The following is a 20,440-nucleotide window of genomic DNA, read 5'->3' as shown; positions in this document are numbered from 1 at the left end:
AAGAGATTAAACGTTGCATCAATGAAATTTAGCCACATTTATGCAAAATGGCCTTATGTGCTTTTTCATACAAGACCCTATCCTACATTCTTTCAATTAATGAAAAAAAACTATAATTTGAAGGGAAAAAAATGTTTTTTACTTAATTCTAATTTTGCGGGAATTTAAAGACACTCTTACCATCATATTTAGGAAAACTGTCATTTTAAGGAAAACTATCATTTTAAGAAAAACTATCATAAGGAAAGACTATCATATTAAGGAAAATATCATATAAGTAAATATATCATACTAAGGAAAAATATCGTATTAAGGAAAACTATCATATTAAGAAAAAATGTATTAAAGAAAACTAGCATATTAAGAAAAACTATCATATTAAGAAAAATATCATACTTATGAAAACTATCATATTTAGGAAAACTATCATATTAAGGAAAAAAATTCTCTTGGAAATGTAGTTTACGTTCTGTAGTTGGATTCCAATTATCGTGAATAAATCCAAATCAAATCAGTAAATGAATTATACAAAGGGTCTCAGTTAAACAATTCTAAACTTATAAGAGGCTGCATCCTGATGACTCAAAATCACACAGCAATGCAGAGTCGGAAGTGCTTTCTCGGATCGATACATAGCGTTACGCGAAGGTTCCAAACTTTCTTCCAGGGAACTGTCATTTCGTACAAGGACGTAAAATAGCTAATTATACGAATACAGAATTAGCATTGCAGTTGGTGGGAAAACTTTGACCCATGTCAAAAAAAGAACAATTTTTTTTTTTTACTTCTGTCCCTTTTTGTTTTTGATAACTAAAACGAATATTCACTTACAGTCTTTTCTTTGTGATGTTTATGTTACTTTTTTCAGAAAGCATTTTTAACCTTACATTGCTTTATAATCGTCAGAATGAATCCTGTACTTCTCAAAAGTTCTGAAACGTCTAACTGGGAAATTGTATAATATGTGTTTGAACTTCAACTTCTGTGACAAACTTTTTAAGAGAATACCTTGATTTTTAATAGACTATTTTAATGTACAGGGTGCAAAAAAAGAGCACAGTTTGAATAACTTTTAATCTAATGAACGGATTATTGATCGAACTCTATTTTAATAGTTCGAGACCTAAGTTTAAATTTTGTAATTGATTAGTGCGAGCCGTGATGGCTCTAGGGATACAGCGTTCGCTTTCCAATTAGGGAAACCAGGTTCGAATCCCAGCGATGGCTCGTCGATACTTATTCCACATCCGGCTTGCACCGACCACAGTGCTGACGTAAAATATTCTCAGTGGTAGACGGATCATGGGTTAGAGTTCACTTGTCGTCAGGCTAACCATGAGTGTTGTTCGTGGTTTTCCTCTCCATGCAAAGCAATTGAGAGCCAGTTCCATCAAAAAGTTTATCTCGATAGTTGATACAGGAGTTCCTTTGTCTTCTGGATTGGGTTCAAAAATACAAGGCTATTGAGTTAAACATTAGTAGTCGCAAACCCGAAAAATTGGGTACGCTGTTCAACGACAGCTATAAAATAAAATTGATTAGTGAAAAAAATATTCTAAGTTTCGAAATCAGACCAAAAAAAACTTCGATTCTCTAAATAAACGTTTGAGGATTTGTTTATTCGGAAATTTTCTTTAGAAATTCCTCGTTAGATTTGGATTCTTGACCCTCAAAATATAGTGGGCGAATATTTTAAAAATTTATTCTACTTTTTTTAAGAAATTAAGCAAGTCAGAAACTATTGAACCAATTTTTATCAAATTTTGCATTTTAGGTTTTAAAATTATTTTCTTTAAACTGATATTATATTTCGTGCACGTTTCAATTCAAAATTTTCCTGACTATTAAGAAAGGTAAAAACAAAAGTAATAAATAACTATTAAAACTTATTTTTTGTAAGAAATTAGCTTAATTAAACGAATTATATCATTGTGCGCAAAAAACTTTCGCTTCTCTTGAAAACGGCTGATTACGGCTTTTGATAGTGAAGAGTCTAAATCCGCCGTAAAAAAGACATATTTATTCAGAGAAATCACTGACTCTCTGTAATTACATAAATATATATAATTGTAAAACCTGCAGTATACAATTTTACGACAAAATTAGTTTTACATATGCTGCACTCAAGGTGCCCATACCTTTTACCGTAATTTGATCAGAATTTTTCACAGTATATGTAAGAATCCGAACATTTCTTCAAGAGTAATTCATGATGTTCTTTTTTTGCGCACTGTACATAGCCGTCTTCTTTTACCAATGAAGTAATTATTTAAGACCAGTGGTCGGAAAAACTACATCGCTTTTATAGTTTACTACAACTACAACTACTTAGTTACAAATGAAGTTAACTACAACTTAATTTTTTTAAAAATGTAGCGACCACAAACTATTTTGAAATTGTAGTAACTACTTCAATACTTTAAGGAAAATTGTTGGAGAACTTAATTTACACCTATGTTTAAAATGTTTTTGAATAAGAAATTAGCTTTTATTAAATACAAGAGAATAATTAAAAAATATTTATTCATGTTTACAAGAGCCAGGTTGTAATTCCAAAACATTTTTTTACTTCGAATTTGTTCATTTAACCTTCCTAACTTCCTAAGCCATTTTCGACAGCAAATATTCAATTTTAAAAAATGCAAAATTATCAATGCTAGTTTTTAATCGTTTAATGTTCTTTTATTTCCTCTAAGAAATTAAGGGGTTACAGTACCTTTGCAACAATTTTTTTAAACAAAGGTATAATCATTCATTTTGAGGATGCTTTACATGCTTATTTAACTTATAATCAATAATTTATCTTCAAAGAACAATTAAACTGTTTAAATTTTTTAAAATTTTAAAAAAAGTTGAAAAAATTCAAAGTTTTTAAATCCCTAAGCCTTTTTTATTTTAACTTACTTTCAAAAACTTCTTAGTGCTTACAATATTCTTCTTAACAATTTTGTGCATTCATTTATTGATATATCAATTAGAGTATTTTTTATAAAATATTTTGTGAAAAAGTAGAAAAAAAGGGTGAAAATTCCTGTTAGGTATATATAACATGCTGTAAAAATTGAAATACCTTATAAAATGCTTATTCCATGCACAGTTTAAATAAGTGTATTATACTTAAGATAAAAAAGTTCACTTCAAAGCTTTATCTTAAATAGAAAAAAATTCCTTAGGGATTTAATCAAGATCAAAACACAAAATTATCATTTATGAGAAAAAGCCCTTTAAAGTTTGTCTGCAGAGCAAGATTCTGTATTAGGACAATCTAAAATCATTCATAACTTTTTCAAAAATGTAGATAGAGGCATGATTTTTTTTCAGTGCATTTGAAATAGTTTGAAGTTTTATTATAAGCAATAAAAAAAATTGGTATTTTTGTCATTTTTTGGGTACTGTGACCCCCTTAAGTACACCAAAAATGCGATTCCTAGCTTTGAAATAACACCATTGTTTAAGGAGTGTGCATTCGCATCTGAAAGTGTGATCAAAGTGATTCATTATTTATTTTTCGTAATTCCTAGTTTAAATATTCGTTATACCTAATTTTAAATACGTAATTTCTTTTAACTCTCATCTGGAGTCAAAGGTCTGGTGGCCATTGATGGACCCACGAAGATTTGGACCCATCTGATTCGAAAAACTAGTAACGTTACAATTATATTTTCTAAATTAACGTTAAAAATAGTTCTCAGGAATTGCTACTAACTAATTGTTTTTTGTATCGCACAACTCACTACACTACTTTCGTTTAAAAAAAAGTAACTCACTACACTGTAAACTACGAAAAAAGGTAGCAACTAAAGTAGTTTTACAACTTGTATTTCGCTACTTCTGATCACTGTGTAAGACCATCGCTTCAATTGTTAGATTATACAAATTCTACATATATATTCATATCTTGTAGTATAATAACAATGTTTATTCTACCGAATAAACATATTGCAATGTAATTCTACTGAATCCAAGTCTCGTTCCACTGAAATCACAGCTTTCACATTTAGCTGTTTCTGAAGCATATCAGAAACCCAAATGTATTTTGCTCTAGGGTGTCTATGTTGTAAGATATTAGCATTTACCATACAGTGCATAATACCTTAATTACTTTTGATCCAATGATCGGATTTTCATTTATTCACTCTTAAAGGTTTGAGGGGCTAATCTTGAATATACTGAAATAATGTGCGGGTCCTACAAAATTAGACGCACGTACTTTTTTTTTTAATTATCATTTGCTTAATTTTAGTTCTCATTTTAATGGATGAGTAATTTTGATTATTTTCTTTTGACAAAATATGGTGAAAAGTTTTTTTTATTTTTTAAATGAAGTATAAAGTACAAGTGGGCTGATCCCCTGTTCACTAACGCTCGCCAACCCCCGAAAATTGCTACGCAATCTTATATGGCTTGCTTCGCAAACCAAGCTCGCTTCGCTCGCTACTAACTTAGGTACATTTCAAATGCACAAAATTCGAAGAATTCGAAACAATCATTCAAATCCATATAAAAACTTTTTTCTTAAAAAAAATTACATCTTTTTAGTAAATACTAAGTCATTAAAATAAATTTGAATTCAAATAAATGACATGTAGTTCGTTAAACCTATTAGAAATGTGCTGTAGTATAATTCGTGATATAAATCAAAAATCGTCAAATAAATTCGTAATATATAAATTCGTGAAAAAAAGCGTTTTCGACAAAATACTAAAATAGAGATCTATCGACAAAGACTACTCACTTCTGCCTAGCTTAATAGTATGAGATTGCCGCAGCTGATGCGCTCTGGTTATTTCAGTTTCCGTTTTTAAAAGCGCTATATGTTGAGCCACCTCACCTAGATTTGGCGTGTGACATTTTTAGCGGCAATCATAGGTCGATTCGCCGTGTAAGAGAAATAGTAACGTAAACAAAACAAAGCAAACGTTGCCACCGGCGGAAAAGAAATGCAGCCAAAATTTGGGAGCCACGTAAGAGAATTATATAGATTAGATTTTACAATTACTAATGGTAGAGTTATTCAAAGTTTAGAAACTAATTTATCTTAAATCTCATCGAAACCACAGATGCTGAAGATACTTCATATATAAATCAATCTTTCATTTTTTGTACGTTTCAGTAATCTTATAATTTCGTTTTAACCCACTTATAGTTTTGCACGTGAAAAATCATATTTTAACCAGCAGTCTTCCCCGCATAGCAAAACCGGTTTTTCCATGTTATTAAACAGAGAAATAAAGTATTGGGGAGAAACAGTCTCCCAATTTAGTTCATTTGCTAAACCGCCTGCGGGTTAATAATCTTATCTACTAAATTTCGAAATGGACAAAAAATGCCATATTTATTCTAAATCCATTAACGAAGAATTTTTATTAAACATATTTTTCATACTTTTTTTTAATATTTGGTATTTATTTGGGTAAAAATACGTGAAAATGTTATATTCAGCATTTTAAACTTAAACTATTTAAAACATCCGGGTCCCTGAGGCCGCTTGCGACCCTTTTCCCATTCATCTATAGCTTGATCTGTGTGGTGCTTCGTTGAGGTTGTGGAATGCAAATAAAGTAAAGGAGTATTCGTGTGGATCATTGAGGTTCTGACTATGTAATTATTTGCTATAGGGTTATAATACTATATTGTAAAAGTGTGAACTTTAGCTAAGCTGATAGGATGAAAATGAGGTTATATATATGCTATTGATGTCGGGAATATGATGCATCACTGCAATGGTATGCTGCTATTGGTCTGATGTTCTTGTCTTCAGTTAAATTTTCATACAGAAATATTTTATTTAAATTTGCTGCAGAGCAAGTGGTGGCTTTTTCGTAGAATTTGATATTTAATTTATCTGTATGTTTGTCTATTGACTCTATTTTAACAATACCTCCTAGATACCTCCTAGATTTTGAGAATACCTCCTCATGGTGTATTGTGTAGTTTCTTAAGAACTTTTGTTATTCTACTTAGTATTTTATTCTGGCAGACTATTAATTTATTGAGCTGAGTTTGTGTTATATATGACAAGACTGGTGATATTCAGCATTATAACAATTTATAGTTATAAAATACAGAAAGAAACACCGGCGTCTTTTTTCTGCGTTAAAGGTAAAATCTTGCAAACCCGGCTCACTTACAAACAATAATTTTTCAAATTCGTATTTATTTGAAGTTATTTATCATTCTGATTTTTTTTTAATTTACAAAAATACTTAATGATAAATTTTTGAATATGAATAAACATTTGAATATTTGAACTTTTTTTTTAAACTACTTTTTTAGATTTAGTACAAATTCCGATATTAAAACAGATTTTTTTAGTAACTATTAGACTGTTTTTTATCTTTAAAAAATACCAAAATATATTTTACTTGTAGTTAGAGCTCCCGAAAACACTATATGTAAAGGACACTGGTGCTTTGCCTGGTTGATAGGGCTCCGGAATCTCGTTTATGAGAACGGGAGTTCGAATCCAACCTGCCGGAGATTCCTCGTGCAGTAAATGGTGACTGGTGCACGTTAAATCTGTCGAGTCACAAAGTCCTCCATGTTACAATAACAAATCCATACCTCTGAGGGTACTGAATTGGAGATTGTTCGTTCTCTGGTTAAGGTCAAAATCACGATATGTGGATGAGTGAATGGATGCATGAATGGGTCCGCCCTATAAACGGGTGTAACTTATGGGTGTGGCAAAAGTTGAATTTTGGGACATAGATGGCGCCACTGGAAAACAAGGACAATCGCAAGGACAAACCCCTCTACCTTAATGACAAACGTCTACAACAAACGGTGCGTCAAAGAGTTAAAATAGATTTAAATATATAAAATATCTTCCAAATTAGTAAAAGCATTTCAGGAACTTTTGATGATATAAAATATCCCTATACTTTAATTTACGATCTGTGGTCCGAAGTAGCGCACTTTAAGAAGTGAAACTACTGTTGTCGCTACTTCTTTTCGTAGTTTGTAGCGTAGCATGTTACTTTTTTTTAAAAAAAAAAAAGTAGTGCAGTGAGTAGTGCGATACAAAAATTTTGTAGTTTGTAGCGATTCCTAGCAAATACATATAACTAACGTAATATATAGCGTTAGTCAATAAAAGAACAAGGCTCTAACGCAACTAATTTTTGGAATTTGAGCAGCGATGGCTCAGGGAATAGAGCGTTCGCCTTCCAATGAGGTGAACCGGGTTCGAATCCAGCTGATGACTGGTCGATACGAATCCGCATCCGGCTTCCACCGACCACAGTGCTGACGTGAAATATCATCTGTGGTAGACGGATCACGGGTTAGAGTCTCTTTGCCGTCTGGCTAACCATGGGAGGTTCTCGTGGTCTTCCTCTCCATGTAACGCAAATGCGGGTCAGTTCCATCAAAAAGTCCCCCACGAAGGCAAATTTCTTCCAGTACTTGATCCAAGAGTTCCCTTGTTTTCTGGATCTGGTTCAAAATTACAAGGCTACGGAATTGAACATTAGTAGTCGTAAAGCCAAAATTTGGGTTCACTGTTCAACTACGGTTATAAAATTCAAAACAAAAAATTTTCGAATTTGAGGGGCACAAATTCCGTGTCAATGCATCCAATGAAAATGACCCAGAGGCTGCAGCTGAGCGATAACAAGAATTAGATATTTAAAGTCACGTATAACTAATATTGAAGCTAGCCATTAAGAAAAGTAGATAATTAATCACTTTGATCACACTTTCACATGTGAATGCAAACTCGTGAAACATAGATGTTATTTCAAAGCGACGGAACGTATTTTTGATGTACTTAAGCGTTAAACAATTGAAAAATTTCAATCACTTAGTAATTTAGCATTTTTTTTAAAATTAAATATTCCCTGTCGAGAAGAATATAAGAAGTTGAAGGTTAAATAAATAAATTCGGAGGAAAATAAGCATTTTGAAATAAAAAACTAGCTCATTCATGTAAACATGAATAAATATTTCTTAATTATTCCCTTACATTTAACGTAAGTTGGTCTCCTTAAGGTAGTGAAATATTTACTACAATTCCAAAGTAAATCGTAGTCACTTTATTTGAAATAAGTAGTTGCAGTAAACTACATTTGTAACAAAGTAGTTAAAATAAACTACAAAAATAATGTAGTTTTCCCGACCACTGTTTACGACAAAGTTCCAAATGTGAATATTAGAAAACAAATTCCAAACTGTGCCATAGATGAAATCGTTTGCTGTAAACTTAAAATAATATTATCCCGCTATATTTTGTATCTTACCCAAAATTATTTACTCTATTTTAAGTTAACTACCAATTCAAACATTTACTCTATTTTATAACCCTGTGATGGTCATAAGTATGATTTTATCCAAACTTAAACTTCTTCAAAATACAAGTTAGAACCTCCACAATCGATTTATTTCCTTTGAACGACATCGATGAAGAGAAAGGGTCTTAAAACATCGATTAGGGCTATTATGAAGTGATGCAGAGGAAAGTGCTATTTTGTGTCCAAACTGTGATATCTGCCATTTCAAGAGAGTTTGGATTAGAGATTAAAACTTATCTAAGATCTTAACTTGAATGTATATTGATAAACGGAATATGTTTTGATATCTAAGTTTTAACAGGATTTATTTAAAATGTTTTCACTTTGATTTAATATCGAAAATATAAAAAATAAATGTTAAACAAAAATTATATTACTTTTCAACAATTAAAGATATTTCAACCGGAATTCAAGTGTAAAACTAGTTCAAATAGAAACTTTATTTTTAAACAGAAAATTGTTTTATTGTGTACTAACTAAATACCTTCTGAACGTACGGGGTAAAAAAATAAATAATAATAAATAAATCTGTTACATAACTAGGAAAGCTGGAAACCATAAACCGAGAAAATAGAAAATATTTTAAATTAAATATATTTTAATTTTTGTTTTATTTTGTTGCTCTTTGTTACTTTTCTTACTGATTTCGTATTATAGGAAACAAAATTTAACTCATTTAAAAAAGATATAAATTAGGTAAACTATATGCTTAATATTATTCAGTACGGATACTATTGAACTCGGGTACTATGATTAACAAGAATACTATGATTAACCGAAATCTGTGATTAACCGAAATCTATGATTAACATGAATACTATGATTAACAAGAACGCCGCTAAATCTAAATTATATATCCTATGTCCGTATTCCAATTAAGTGTGTAATAACTTTTATTTCATCCTTTTTTGCGTGTTCTAAATATAATTAATCAACAATCTGTGCAAAAAAGATAAAACATAGATACAGTACTCAAACAAAATCGGTTCACCTTGAATCTAATGATCACGTTCTAGGGCTCAATCTTAATAACTCAAAGACATGAACTTACATATCCTAATGCAAACGATAAAGTTATGAAATCAGGCGTACTTTCTCTCAATTACTTAACGTTTTTTTTTTTTTTTTTTTTTTTTTTTTTTTTTTTTTTTTAGAATACGGATTTTTGACCTCCGAAATATAGGGAATAACCGTAATGTGGGAACTAAGGTCCCAATAGTTTGATGAGGAGAACGGTCCAAAGTTCGGACTTCTTAATGTTAATTTCAATTTTTGCGTATTTCGCCATATCTTTTTGGACACAATTATAAAATGTATTTATCATATTTGAACCATAGCTTTCATATTACGGTTACCTCTTATATTTTAATATCACACATTTTTATAGAAATCCGATTTCGTCGAAGAAAAGGCATAATTAGTCAAAAAAAGAACGTTTCTGTGTCTGATTTCAAAACTTAAAATATCGTCCGCACTAATTAATTAGCATATTTGAGGTCACCCCCTCGAACTATTATGATTTAGTCTTAGAACATGAAGATCCGATCATAAGATCAAAAGTAATCCAGAGTCGTTCGGATTTTTTCTTTGTACAGGAAAATTTTTAAAGTAAAAATATTCGATGTATCATTATCGAATAAATGTGAACATCTAACAAATGATTTATCCGATGTATGAGAATGATTTCAAAACCAATGAGTACAAAAATAATCATTATATAATTATGTAAAAGCTATTGTCATACTTTTTATCCTTAAACTTTACAAAACATCAAAAGATAAACTTCTGTTCTTTAAATTCAATTTTCATATAAAAGCAGAAACCCATGTCTAAATCCAAATGAAGATTTAAGATTTTGCTTTCTTGTTTTTCGTACCTTTATTTCTAAAACGTCAGAAACAATATCTTTCTAAATTGTGTAAACTACATCAATTTTAACTTCCATTGACTTTTCATCATCTAGGTATAGAGAAACAAGTTTCAAAAAGGTAACTGTTAGCAATATAAACACATGGTTTAATTAATTTTTAAGAAACTAGTTTTTTGAAGTTTTCCTTCAGTTAATCTGTTTTACTAATTTAGTTTTACTTCGGTTAATCTGAGTAATAAACAAAAATAACGATGTAGTCTTTGCAAACACGAAACTCGTTTTTCATTCAAAAGAGCTGTAAGTCATCGCAGTGGTACAGGGATATTATATTTTTAAAGAATGAACAATTTATCCTCAATTTAAATTGCTGCAATGAGTTATGAAAATCCAATGAGAAAATTTGTTTCTCATAAATGCCGTTTCAGTGGTTCAAACTTGAGATTTCTTATTTCGGCATTTCACGCTTCAACCTACATGTATACCAAATTTTATTGCAATCGGATGAATGGTTTTAAAGATAACACGATACACGACTGACAAGCAGACATACATTTATTTTTATACATTAATATATTCGCCAGTTTTTTTAAACCATATTTCAAAATATACTGCTGTAATTTTCTTTAATTCACTTTAATAAAACTTTAGAATATTTCCAATATACTTTGCTATGTATTGGTTGGTTGGTTGGTGTCGTATCCTCTATTGAATCATATTTCATGGTGTGCTTGAATAGTTTTTGTTATTTCTATGGCATTAAAAGAATACAAATACTCTCCTGTGGGGTAGTTTAAGAGGTGAAGGCCTGCAGCGACTGCAGGACAGTTAAAAACATGATATGGTGTCAGTTCCACATTAAGACAGTTGCCACAGTTTTGATATTTTCTAGTCTTATCTGTAGAAATTTTCATGTTTTTATGATGTTTTGTTCTTAGTCTGATGAGAGTAGTGGCTGTCTTCCTATCGATGTCAAGATTAGTTATTTGATCGTGGGCTTTGATTTTTAAAGGGGTGAATAGTCTTGACTTTGCATAAGCATTTGCATCTGCCAACGTGGTTGGGATTGAATTTTGATTTAGATCTCTGGCATTTTTAGCCAAGGAATCAGCTATTTCATTAAACTCTAGGTTCACATGGGCGGGAATCCACTGCAAGAAGCAATTTTTCCGGAGGCGCTGAAGTTGTCCAAGTTGTTCTATGATATTCAGGACAAGGCTTGAGGTACCTTTGCTGAGGGCCTGTAAGGCAGACCTGCAGTCGCTGAAGATGGTGATACCACTAAGCTGCTCCGAAGGTTCAAGATTGATGTACGTTTCGATAGCCGTAGAAATGGCTATCAATTCTGCTGTAAAATTAGATGCGATTTTTCCAGCACCAGTTGCGAATTCTCGTCTTTGATCATCAGGAAGGAGCAGTACCACTCCCGCACCTCCGTTGGTGAAGGTGGAGTCAGAAGATCCATCAGTAAAAGCCCTGACATGATTGAGGCCAGATAGAGAGTCGATAGTTTTCATCCCAATTTCCTTGAGTTTATTCGCATGATCTTTTTTCGAGCAGGTCTCGATGAGTTCTAGACAGATTGTCGTATTCTCTGGAACAACTCCAATAGCGGGAGTTTCGTTTCTGAAAAGAAAGTCCTAGGGTTTAGGGTGAATTTTTTCTCTGATCACCCTGTCAAACAGAAGTTGCTATGTATTGAATTTCAATATTAAATTATTTTTTTCTGAAATGAGAAATAAGCACACTAACTGGAATTAATCTTAATAATACATTCTTTACAAAGGGAGGCCTGCCAGTGACGTAGTGTGGGTGTCTTGATTCTGATTAGTTGTTGAAACGTGGCATTTGTTTACGTTAGCAATCGTTTTTTCCATTCTATTTGGAGTAAGCCAAGCCCGTCAAGCATCAACTCTCTTAAATGATACATTCTATAGTCTTACACACATATTTAAATTTTTTCACCATATATTTCTCACTTAACACAAAAACTGTCGCTAAGTCATGTAGAACATAAACAAACTAATTATGCATCGAAGTTGTCAGGTACACAAAACAAAAATATATCACGGATATAGTAAAATGCGTAAACAAATAATAAATCTAAGTTAAGCAAAAGAGTTACAAGAAAAAGAATTATATTTCAATAAATTCGATGCGTGATACAGCACTGTATTTAATTAACTTCACGTTAATAAACATTCTAACTTATGTGGAGAAACTAATACGCTATCACGTCAAAGGTTATATGTGTGGGTATGCAAGGTCTTCTTCTAGAAGTGCAAGTACCCAATTGTATATTTCGTACTTAATGATTTAATCATTTTATATTTTGATTAATTAATATTTTTTATTGTTATTATTTATATTTTGTATTTAATTGTAATAAATAATATTTTGTATTTTCGTTTATAAATATTTTTATTGTTTTACAATTTTGTAGACTAATATTTTTTGTAAAATATTTTTTTATTTTTTTTTTATTTTATACTTTTATAGATTTTTTAATTAATTATCATTATTACATGTCCCATTTTGTTTCTCATATAAATATTTAGCAATTCCAATCATTTATTATTATAAACATTACAACAACCATTTTATTATTACAAATATCATATCAAGTTTATTATGAGAAGGCTATTGTTACAACAATTTCTCGTACACAGCTTTTAATTATTGCAATTAACCACTTTGTTCGGAGTTTTCCTTTCTTTGCACCAAAAAAAATTTTTTACATTTCCATAAAATTTGTAGGAAGTTATTTTCTCCGTTTTTTTAAAGTACTCCATACAATTAACAAGTTCAAGCAATTTTTTTTTATTCCTGATTACAAAATTTTATATTTAATCCCCATTAACTAATCGATGCTCAGGTGTTGCGGTTTCAGAAGGCAAAAAAAAAACATATTACAAAAAAGAAAGAAATGCAGTAATTAGGCTCTTCACTAGCGATGCCAAACAATTCTTTTTTGTTCGAAATTAGTTCAAAGAGAAGGGAAAACAGTGGTCAGGTAATTTAGAGTAACTTTCCGATTTCCTTTTCTCTTCCCTTAAAAAAGAAATTCCCTTTTTTTATTAGCCTATCTGGAAGCTATCTTTAAAAAGACAGAAAAATTAGGTCCGGAAATAAATAGCGCAAAAAATTTAACTCAATTATTTTTAAAAAAAACTAAGCTTAGAATGAAGAAATTGATTGTTTTTTACTACACTGCTAATGATTTTGACAAAAATTAGGGTTTTCAAACTTTCTTTAAATCTAATGAAACAATACCTTAAGACATGGCGGAAATCTGGTCTTAACAAATGCTAAATTGAAAATACAAAGAAAGTGATTATTTTCTACAATATTGCTGATGATTTTCACAAATTGCGTAGAATTTATCAACTATGTAGTAAAATAATATTTTGCTTTTTGATATTACATTGCTAATAAGTATCAAATTCGGGTATTATTTTGAAAGCATTTCGTTTAAAATCGTTAGTAAATCGCAAAAAAGTTTTTCAATTTTCGAAAGAAGAAATTCATTATTTTTTTACAACTCTGTTAATAATTTTAACAAAAATTAGTACCTCAAGTTTTTTTTTAATTCTAATGAAATAATAAATTCTACTCTTAAATCATGTTAAATTGAGAATAGAAAAAGGTGATTATTTCTTACTATATTGCTGATGATTTTGACAAATTGTATAGAATTTATCAAATATGTAGTAATAAAATATTATCTTAAAAAGCACAAGATAAGGCTTTGTTTCTTGATACTACATTGCTGAAGGGTATCAAATTCGGTTATTATTTTGAAAGTATTTTGTATCAAATCGAGAGTAAATAGCATAAAATGTTTTTATGTTTCGATTGAATGTTATTTTATAAACGGATGGTCAAATCGTATGGACCACTCCATAAAAATGTCTCCCACTCAAACGGATCCTTATCTTTGGGCTAATCATGCGTGGTTTTGAGACATTCTTTTCTAAATATAGGAGGGAAGAAAGTCAAAAAGTATTTTACGTTGGGAAATTTCTTCCAATTTTTGATATAAGTGTCTCTTTGCCATCTTGCTTGGATTCAAAATTACAAGGATACGGATTCGATTATTCGTAACCACAGATTCGATATGGGCCGATTGTTTAACTCCGTTGTAAAAATAAAATAAATATCAATGTTGCATAAAATTAATCAACTAATAATAAATATTATTTTAAGGGATGATGGCTTATGCTGAAGCATTGTATTAAGTTATAACTGTCGTTGAACTGCCGACCCAATTTTTCGGGTTTATGACAACTAATAATTAGCTTAACCCCCCGCCTCCTCAAGGGGGCATCCGGGGACACACCGATAGTTCGAAGTGCGCGCAACAGTTTAATAACATAAGTAAACGGATTCAGGATCTTCAAATTCGAATTTTAACAAATAGGAAGAATATTAAATATGAAATCCAGAAAACAGCGTTACTTAGAAATGAACTAAATACAAACAAACATTACAAAGAATATAAACAGTATCAATCAGAAGAGACAGTGATGTCGCATTTTCAGTAAGGGTACAAGGTTAATAAAACGAAACAATTACACATGGTTAAATATAAGATGTTTGTAACTCAGAATATAATCACAGCTGACAGAACATTACTTAAGGTATCAAGNAACAGTTTAATAACATAAGTAAACGGATTCAGGATCTTCAAATTCGAATTTTAACAAATAGGAAGAATATTAAATATGAAATCCAGAAAACAGCGTTACTTAGAAATGAACTAAATACAAACAAACATTACAAAGAATATAAACAGTATCAATCAGAAGAGACAGTGATGTCACATTTTCAGTAGGGGTACAAGGTTAATAAAACGAAACAATTTACACATGGTTAAATATAAGATGTTTGTAACTCAGAATCTAATCACAGCTGACGGAACAGTACTTAAGGTATCAAGTTCCAGGAAAAGATTTTTTTTAACACAGTATATGTATAATCAAAGGAACGTAAAAATGCACAAGCATAACAGTGAGTATGTACATTTAAAGTCAGGTGAATAATTTATGACGCATGGTCAAAGGCCAGCAGTATCTCCTGAAGACAAAAAAGTCATACTCTAGGAAAACTAGTGATTAAAAGTTCAAAATGAGGAATCACATAGGGGCAGAGATCGACAAAAAGCCTGAAATTAAAATGTAGTAAAATTCAAGTAAGAATCAAACCATAACACGTAAATCAATAAGATATTTAAAGTATGTCTTTCCCAACAAGAGGCAGCAAGAGGCCATCAGGATTCAGGGAGGTGCCTTGTTACTAAACAATTTTCTCACTATTTCCTCAATTCCCTTTTTTATTTTAGGGATTGACCAATGCTGCCTAATAAACTCATAGTTGGTTTTCGAATGAAAAAATTTCTCTCTAATGTGTTTAAAATTTGAACAATGGATTAATATATGTTCCCAATCCTCAACAAGCTGACAGGTCCAACACAGCTGAGCTCCCCTGAAAAACCTGGCCTGATGTTGTCCATGACAGCCATGATTAGTTAGGAATTGATTTTTAAAAAAATTCACCATGACTTTCTTCGTTTCAACTTTCGGGAGGAGTTCGAATGTGTGCCTTCCCTTTGTAAAACCGTCACTCGATCTCTCCTGCCATTCAATCAATTTTCCAAAGTTTTTCTTGCAGTCCACCTGCTGGGATCTTCAAACAAGTCGACCGTCCATCTCTCACGGGCTAATTTGGCTAACCTACCAGCCTCTTCGTTGCCCATATGGCCTGCATGTGCTTTTATCCAATGAAAAACGATATTGTTTGTAAATTCTTGTTTAATTAATTGAACTGAATATTCTTTAGAGTTGCTATTTTCCAAAGCTTGCAGGCTAGACAGGGAATCGGTATTTGCAATTGTTTACAATATTTTGTCTGCAATTCTTTGTTCTTTAACCCAACGAATCGACTGGAGAATGGCCCATAATTCAGCCTTAAACACGGAAACGTGATCAGAGATGCAGAAGGTTTTTCTTTCAACAGGTTCTTCCTCTAGATAGGCCACGAAAGCGCATCCTGTTTTAAATTCAATGTTAACTAAAAACTTCGATCCATCTGTGAATAATTCTAATCCTTTATAAGTAGGTAAATTTAGTTGATATTTAAGTAAAACTTCTTCAGCCGGATGATAAATATAAGGTTTGGGTTTTGGTTTATAGATTGTGTGTTCTTCTTCATGTTGGAAAATATTATTAAGTTGAGCTTCTACATTTACGGCCATATCTAGAGGGATTGTCCCATCAAGTACTTGGAGAGCGTCAGTAGATGTAGTCTTGTACGCTTTAGTGATAGATAGTAATGAAGTTCTTTCCACCTATTAATGATTCTTACCTGTTGGCCAAACCAAATTTCCGCACCATAGAATATGAGTTTCTGAGTGCTGGATGAATTTCTGAACATCAGGGCCAATCCCCCAGTCGACCCCAGAGATGCAGAATTTGAATCGATCTACCATCGCTGTGATTCGAACCCGGTTCACCTCATTGGAAGGCGAGTACTCTATCCCATGAGTCACCACGGATGTACGTACATTTTTATTTTTTTATATCCGTCGTTGAACAGCCGACCTAATCTTGGGTTCACTACTACTAATGTTCAACTCCGTAGCCTTGTAATTTTGAACCTATGCAGAAGACAAGAAAACTCCTGAATCAGTACCCCCAGAGATATGACTAGTACTTTTGCAAGTCTTAATCTGGCAACAGTGAGTGTAAATAGTTTTTTTTTTTCAAATAAAAATGAATGTTGTAGGCATTCTTTAAAAATACTGTTGTGATTCGTTAGGGTTGCGTTTGAGGTCTTCGGACACTACAAGTACTTCTGTAAATAATTATTATTTCAATCTATTTATTTAAATATTTTAGTGAATGGTCAGTCAAATACCATTCCATAAAAGATACATATTCGATTTTTCTAATCAATGACAAACAAAATTGTTTATTTTAATAGCTTACTAATGACCAAAAATTTTAATTTTTTAGTCTGAAAAACTTTGTTGGTTTAAATTTTAACGTCTACGTAAGGACACATTTTAAATATGTTAAACTTCATAGCGAAAGAGGTTAGCATGGTTTGCAAAGCGAACCATATCCTCTTGCGTAGCAATCTTGGGTAGTTGGGTAGCGTTAGCAAACAGGGGTAGAACCAGGGCTAAAGAGAATACAAGGGCTAGTTCACTCCGCTCTTAGAGTTGAAGCTACGATTTCCCTCCTCATGACGTCACTGTGTCTACAGATCTCGGAGATCGCAAGCAAAGATATGATAACTTTGCATCTTTCTCTTGTAAAAATAAGTTAGACTTTTTCTGGTTATTAGCCTTCAAACTTTACGTAATTAACACATTATTTCCGTTCATAAACATAGTTCAAAAAAAACTTTCTTGGTTATTATATTAAAAAAATACCATTTTAAACTTATAAAAATGTTTTGCTAGTTGGTGAAAATGACACGATAAATACTTTATTTTAAAAAGTTCAGTTTTAACTTTAACTATTAAGAAAAATGAAGGCATATATCGACACTTTTTTTATCTACATATTCTTTTATAAAGATAAGTTAAGTTAAATTTAGAATCCCTGATTTTAAAATATGTCGTTAATAGCAATTTGTTCATACTTAATCATTAGGAAACATCAACCTTAAACGCTAATTACTGAAACAAAATAATAATTTAGGTTCATAATGACATTAGAAATTTTACAATTGTTTATAGACATTTAAATTTACGATGATATAATTTATAGATATTTAAATTGAAGAGAATATAATTTTTAAAAAAAATCATAAATATTTAGAATAACTACATTAAAAAATATGTTATGAAATTAGGAGAATTTCAACTATATACTATATATTTTATTTATACTTTTTACTTACATTTTAATTTTCTTTGACTTTATCTATTTTTTAATTCTTTTCACCTGCCTTTCTTTATGAAGTAGCGAGGCGGTTTCTATTTAGATAATGAATTTTTATAAAAGTTCTTTACGACAGAATAAACGTATTGCGGTTTTATATTAACTGTGTCATTTCGGAATCCATTCTTTACATAGTTGTTCATTTACTTTAGGGAACACGCGAAAAATTATACTTTTTCCTTTTGTTTTTATATCAGAATTTTTGCAAGTTGCAATCGCGCAAACTGGCATTTCGATAATAGTTTTAAATTCTTGTAAATTCACTGCAAAAACTGAGGAAAGTCATTATAGAAAATAACAAATGTCTTAGAATATCTCGCAAAAAGAAATGATCCAATATTAGTTAGAGCTAGTAAGGCCAAACGCTCCGTTCTTGAAGTAAAAGTGCGAGCTTTGCGCCAAAGTGACGTCACTAGAGTGACGTTGGAGGATCGGCGCGACAAGAGATACTTCAAAGGAGTGAACCAGCCCTTCTATTCTCTTTAGCCCTGGGTAGAACCCCCTATTTAAAGAACATTTTCCTTAATCTACGTTAATTTTATGGAAACAAAAACGGAAATATAATAAAAAATTAAAATGTTTCAAGTTCAAAGTCAATGAGGCAAATGATTAGCAACAGAGAAACACTGCCTTACTTTATGGTTATTTAACACAAATTACAAAACTTAAAATGCAATTAAACGCATTTAATGAATACAAAACCGAACATAAAACCAACACGCATGAGGCTTAAATTAAATCAAGTGAAATCTCATTGTTGCGAAGAAGCAATTGAAATTCTGTTTTGAAGAAAGCAAAATAAGTAACAATTTAATTTTCAAAGTCATCAAAGAGACTTAAATTTGTTTCCTCTTTAATTCTTTTGTCGCTGTTTGCTGGGGGGGGGACAAATGTAAAGTCCATTTAATCTCAATTACCGCAGCTTGCAAATTCAAGTCCCAAGTGAAGTTGAGGAACACGGGAAAAAAAGGGAAAAATTAATTGGCTTGTCTCCCCTAACTTCATCGAAAGAAAGAGAATACTTTTCCTAGCGTGAATAATGAGTCTTCCTTTCTGAAACTTTCTTTTCTTTTCTTCAACTTCCAGTCTTGCCGTTCCATTCAGCAAACTCCTCACACCCAATCCTTGTTTTTACTTTTTAAGACCCTTTCAATCAGTTCCGGAATCAAGAGTCCCTGGAGGTAAGAAGTGAAAAAAAAGGGACGTTTATGCTCCGCCCCATAAAGCAGATGAGGCATTGAAAATGTGGTGAGTTCTAATGCGCCTTTTATTTTTAACCATTTCTTTTTTATATCGTCTGTTTTTTCTGCAAAAAGATTTTTTTTTTTGCCGAGTTTTGGAGCGAGAAAAAGGAAAATGAATGATTCACGGATAATAAACTGCTAACTAAAATCAGATACTTCGTTAAGACTTCAGAATCAGTGAAAGAAACGGGGAAAAGTTTATGATAAAAAGAAAAGTACTCTTATTCGAATAATAATCAAATTCATCAAGCGTGCTGAATTGAAATGTTGCATGCAAGCAAAATTATAAAGAGACGGTAAGCATTTTTACCACCATCTTTCCTTTATTTTTACATGTTTCTAAGAAATGAAATGTCTGGCTAATTTTACTGTATATGGATTTCATTATAAACTTCAAAAAGTGTTCGAACTTACAACTAAATCAGTGAAAGGTATGGGAAAAAATTTATGACTAGAAACTGTACTCTTTAATTGAATAATAATCAAATTCACCAAGTGTGCTGAATTGAAATGTTGCATGTAATCAAAATTATAAAGAGACGGTAAACAATTTTACCACCATCTTTCCTTTATTTTTACATGATTCTAAGAAATTAAATGTCGGGCTACTTTTACTCTATAGGGATTTCATTATAAATTTCAAAAAGTGTTAGAACTTACAACTGAAGCAGTGAAAGAAATAGGGAAAAATTAATGACTTGAGAAATTGTACTCTTTATTTGAATAATAATCAGATTCACCAAGCGTGATGAATTGAAGTGTGCTACGCATAAACAAATTTTAAGGAAATCGTTAACTTTTCTACCATTTTCTCTTAGTATTACATTTTCTATAAAATGAAATATCTCGATATTTGTATTCTCTTGTACAAATATCGAGATCAATATCGTATACTCTTATTACAAGGAACTCTATCATTTAATTTTTTCTGTAGTTACTGAATGCTAAACGTCAATAACGATATTGTATTTCATCACTAATGCGTCTTTTGTTTTTAACTATTTCTTTTTCCGACAGTTTTTCGATCCAAGATATTTTTGATTGATTTTTGGAGCGAGAAAAAATAAAATTAATGATTCACGGATGATA

The 20,440-nt window shown here is 31.2% G+C and overlaps 1 protein-coding gene across 1 annotated transcript in view; it reads right to left on the bottom strand.

The window, feature by feature from the left end:
* The window catches only part of LOC107449963 (uncharacterized), a 329,392-nt gene that overhangs the window by 276,634 nt on the left and 32,318 nt on the right, over nt 1–20,440 (bottom strand). The window lies entirely within an intron of this gene.

The sequence above is a fragment of the Parasteatoda tepidariorum genome, chromosome 3, assembly GCF_043381705.1.
Source record: "Parasteatoda tepidariorum isolate YZ-2023 chromosome 3, CAS_Ptep_4.0, whole genome shotgun sequence".
NCBI classification, from domain to species: domain Eukaryota; kingdom Metazoa; phylum Arthropoda; class Arachnida; order Araneae; family Theridiidae; genus Parasteatoda; species Parasteatoda tepidariorum.
The sequence above is the reverse complement of the archived record's forward strand: the minus strand, read 5'-3'. Positions and strand labels throughout refer to the sequence as shown.